Here is a 4765-nt window from a genome sequence, read left to right as displayed (position 1 = left end):
TAAGAAGAAGAAAAATCAATACTATTGCATGAAAGAGAAAGTATCAGCGATACGTACAATGCTGTCTATCATACTACAAAGAAAAGGGAAGTCCGATGTGGATTCAGGGAAAAAATATTTCAAGGTTGCTAGGGAAAAGGCTTGAGCGGAGAGATGAATTTAGAGAACACTGAGGCAAATCTCTTGTAGCTTCATACCTAGGAAAAAGATCAAGGAACTGACATAAAATATAAAATCCCTGTGAATTATTACATTTAAAAGAATAATAATGAGGAATTGGAATGATTTTGCATACTTCTTTTAAATGAGAAACCTGTTACCGTGGAGTCAATTCCAACTCACAGCAACCCTATAGGACAGAGTAAAACTGCCCCATAGGGTTTCAAAGGAGCAGCTGGTGGGTTTGAACTGCTGATCTATTCCTTTTTAATTTTTTTATTTATTTTATTTTTTTAATTGTACTTTAGATGGAGATTTATAGAACAAATATGTTCAAAAATATGGAACACGTCACGAATTTGCGTGTCATCCTTGCGTAGGGGCCATGCTAATTCTTCTCTGTAACGTTCCAATTTTAGTATATGTGCTGCCGAAGTGAGCACTGAACTGCGGACCTTTTGGTTGGCAGCTGAATGTTTAACCACCGGGCCACCAGGGATTCGAAATGGGAAAAGGAGAATACAATTAAAAATCGAAATCATAACTGTCAGCAGTTTCAATGCAGAGGAAGTTGATGTGAAAACCTGTGAATGACAGACAGAATGGTGGATATGTGCATTTGTCTGTTACCAACAGTTGTACCATGAAGGCCTTTTTAAGGAAAACACTGACTAGATTATAAATTAATTCTAAAATAGATCAAATTGTAGTGTCACTTTTCACTTGAAGTTGCTGAACTGATGATCGTGAATGATTCATGCTGGTACTACTATCAGAGACTCTAGGGAGCTATTCAACAATTGCAATGACTTTAGAGCCAGGAAAATGAAATTAAGCTAAGTATGAGGGATGAAATACACCAAAAAACATACGAACAAATAGATAAAACAGAACCAAATAAATAAATTGGAATGGAGTCTCTAGGAGGTGTATGGTACACAGAAGGCACTGTCTGTTTACAAGTTAAAATTGTTTAGGTGTAGGGGCTATTTTGTAACAAAAATAATGAAGAAAATCAAGAGATATATGAAATTGCTCACTAGAAAATGAATTTGGCAATTGTGAAAACATTTTATTTGAATAAAACAGTGATTGGGAAAGAGAGGAGTTACAGGTGAAGAAAAAATTAGAGTTTATTTAAGGATATTTTTACAGCAATTTCTCAACTCTAATTTTTTAACCACTAAGGTAACAGTGATGGAGTAATTCAAAACAACAGATATTATTAAGATATTTACACTTGTAGTCAGGTTTATACACTCGATTTAGTTCAAACATTTATTAAGTGAGGAAAATATTAATACTAAAATAGTTATTAAAACTAAACATTATTTTTAATGTATAAAAATCAAATATTATGTCAAAAAATAGCTCTGTCACAGATCACTTTAAGTCTGTTGTCAGAATTTTGAACTTCAGTTGAGTAAGGGAGGTCAAAACAGATATATTTATGTCAGTGTTACCACTAACATATTTTAATCATTCAATCGTTTTAAGTATTTAAGTTATTCTGACACTAGCGTTCTACTTCAATTCAAATGACATCAGTATCCACAATGTCCTTTTTTATTAATGTCCAATTACCAGCCCAAAGTTACTTTCTGGGTCCATCTCTGGGCATTCCAATGTTTGAGGATTATCTGAGGATTATCTTGAATTTTATATAAAAATTACATTTAAGAGAAGCTTAGGAAACTACCATGACCCAATTATATGGTCTTCCTAAAAATTAGAAATTGTCTGAATTAACTTATGAGTCCTTGCCCTATATTTGTTTGACAGAAAGTGTTACACAAAATAGCAGCAATCATTTAGTTCCACTTTTCATGCGCTCACATTTAGGAGCTGACACTGTGAATTCAGAGGAAAGAGGGAGACCAAGATCAGTTAAATTCTCCTTTTATTGCTGAATGTGAGGAGGGAGAGAAGAAGAGAAGGGGAAGAAGGGAGAACAGAGAGAGAGAGAGATTATAGAAAGGAAGGAGAAGTGAGATGAGAAGGACAGAGAAAGAGGGAAGGGAATGGAGGAGAAGGAGAAAAAGTACTCCCAAGCTTAAAAAAACTAAAAGAGAAGTATAAATATATAGAAATATGTAAACATATGTAAATATACCAGTCCTCAAAAGCAGAGAACTTTCTTTGGCAAGAACAAGAGAGATGAGGTAAAATAGGTAGATAGAGACAGAGAGAGACAGAAATAAATAAATAAAGCAGAAAGATTAAAAAAGAAAAAAAGGGAGGAGGGGTGGGGATTAATACTAAGTAATTGGAAGTTATGCAATGAAAGCCAGGTATTGAGGCCCACTATTTGACTTGATGGCAACAGGTTTACTTTTGGTTTATTTAACAAGTGAAAGGAGTCCATGTTGCCCAATGGTTCAGCACTTGGTGGCTAACTGAAAGGTCAGAGGTTTGAACCCTCCCAGCAGCTCCTCAGGAGAATGTTGTTTTGTTCTTAGGTGCCATTGAGACAGCTCATAGTGGCCCCACATACAACAGAAGGAAACACTGCCTGGTCCTGCTCCATACTCACAGTTGTTGCTATGTTTGAGCCCATTTTTGCACCCACTGTGTCAATCCATCTCGTTGAGGATTTTCACTGACCCTCTGCTTTACCAAGCATTATGTCCTTCTCCAGGGACTGGCCCCTCCTAATAACATGTCCAAAGTATGCGAGACAAAGTCTTGCCATCCTCGCTTCCAAGGAGCACTCTGGCTGCACTTTTTCCAAGACAGACTTGTTCATTGTTCTGGTAATCCATGGTATATTCAGTATTACTCAGGAGAACAGACCTGGTGATTTGCTACCATAAGGATTACAGCCAAGGAAGCCCTATGGGGTAGTTTTTAACTTGATGGCAATGAGTTTGGTTTTTGGTTTACAAGGTTGCTATGAGTTGGAATCTACTTGAAGGCATACAATGACAACAAACTCAATAAATTCTATCTCAAACTAAAGCTTCAAATCAAGTATTTTATGCTCCGTCTTGGTTATTAATGAGCAGTCAAACACAATCAAACATTTGAAGAAATTCTCTAAATAAAAGTCAGAAAATAAAACTAACATAATAAGTAACTCAGAGAAACTTTGTGGAGGATACGAGGGAAAAAGAAAAGAACTACATACAATAATGCTGCTACGAATATATGAGATGCTATTTCATCTGGGAAATAAAATAGAAACATTCAGATAAAATAAAAGATTCTTGGAAATTTAAAATAGAATAGACAATATTAAAATAAATGAAAAGATTAATGTACATTATTAATGAAAAGAGGAATACAGAAACTATAAGAAAATTAGAATAAAGGGCTACGAGTAATCAAAAATTATTTTCTCCAATAAAAAAAATGAAAGCAAGGAAATTAACAGAGAATTCATATAAACAAATTTTCAGAAATAAAGGAAATGCTTTTATAGATTGAAAAAGCCACTACAAACATTAAACAATCAGTGAAAATTGACTCACAAACTTCCTGGAATTTTAGAATGCTGGAGATACAAAGAGGTTCTAAAAATCTTTCATGGGTGGAGGATGGAAAGAGATTATATACAAAGTATCATGTAGTGGGCAAAATTCTGTGACAACTCCCCATTATTTTCACTTCCTTGTGCAACACCCATGGTTAGGTTACAGTATACAGCAAAAGTGATGGATGCCACAACCTTCATTAGGTTATGTTACATCAGGAGAGTTAAGGGATGTTGCAGATGTAATTAAGGTCCCAAGTCAGCTGACTTTAAGTTAATCAAAATGGAGATTATCAGGAGTGGGCTAGGTTAAATCAGTTGGAAAACATCTAAAAGAGGGTGTAGGCCTTCCCTGAGGTCAAAGACCTCTTTCCTGCTAGCCCAGAACAGCGAGATGACATGAGTCCTATGGTCATCATGAGGAAATGAATTCTGCCAATAACCTGAATGTGCTAAGTCAAAACTCCAGATGAGAATGTAGCCAGGCATACACCTTAATGGCAACCTTTTGAGATGCTGAGAAAAAGGCCAACTAAGCCATGCCCGGACTCCTGACCCATGGAAACAGAAATAATGACAGCATGTTGTTTTAAGTCACGTTTGTGGAAATGTGTTATGCAAATTAGAAAAATAATACAGTCACAAATCTGAATAGCACTGGGTATCTCAACATAAACATATGATGATGCTACAAGAACATGGGAAGATTTCTCAATATTCATGTTTCTGTAGGCATTTTGTGATTTCACGGGTAGGACTATATTGGGTAATAGAAATCGTAATGTATTTTTAAACAGTGCAATGCCATTTGGCTTAACTCTGTAGAAGTGCTTGTCCAAATGCAAACTCATAACCATGCATTACATAAAATTTGGAGTTTATTCTGTTATTTAAATATTTAGTAGAAAAGGGCTACAGAGAGGAAGTTGATACATCACTAGCAAATGTGATGTTAGACTCACCCTACCAGTGGGAAGAGGATAGAATGAAGATGATCTGGATAACAATACTACACCAAGTGAAAGTTTGTGAAAGGATGTTTCACTCCAAAATTAAGGACTGAATGTCATCAAAGGACCACGAAATGAATGGTGATTTTGATTGAACCGTAGGCAAGATCATACATGTATAAGA

At 35.5% G+C, this 4765-nt stretch overlaps 1 non-coding gene across 1 annotated transcript; it reads right to left on the bottom strand.

Annotated features, from left to right (window-relative positions):
• Positions 1–494: 494 nt before the first annotated feature.
• LOC111822064 (U6 spliceosomal RNA) lies at positions 495–602 on the bottom strand. The gene has a single exon (XR_002825346.1). It is a non-coding gene; the product is annotated as a U6 spliceosomal RNA (small nuclear RNA).
• Between the last annotated feature and the right edge of the window lie 4163 nt (positions 603–4765).

This window comes from Trichechus manatus, unplaced genomic scaffold (genome assembly GCF_000243295.1).
Source record: "Trichechus manatus latirostris isolate Lorelei unplaced genomic scaffold, TriManLat1.0 scaffold00124, whole genome shotgun sequence".
In the NCBI taxonomy this organism is placed as follows: domain Eukaryota; kingdom Metazoa; phylum Chordata; class Mammalia; order Sirenia; family Trichechidae; genus Trichechus; species Trichechus manatus.
Note: the sequence above shows the minus strand (reverse complement) of the source record. Positions and strands in the feature narration are given on the sequence as shown.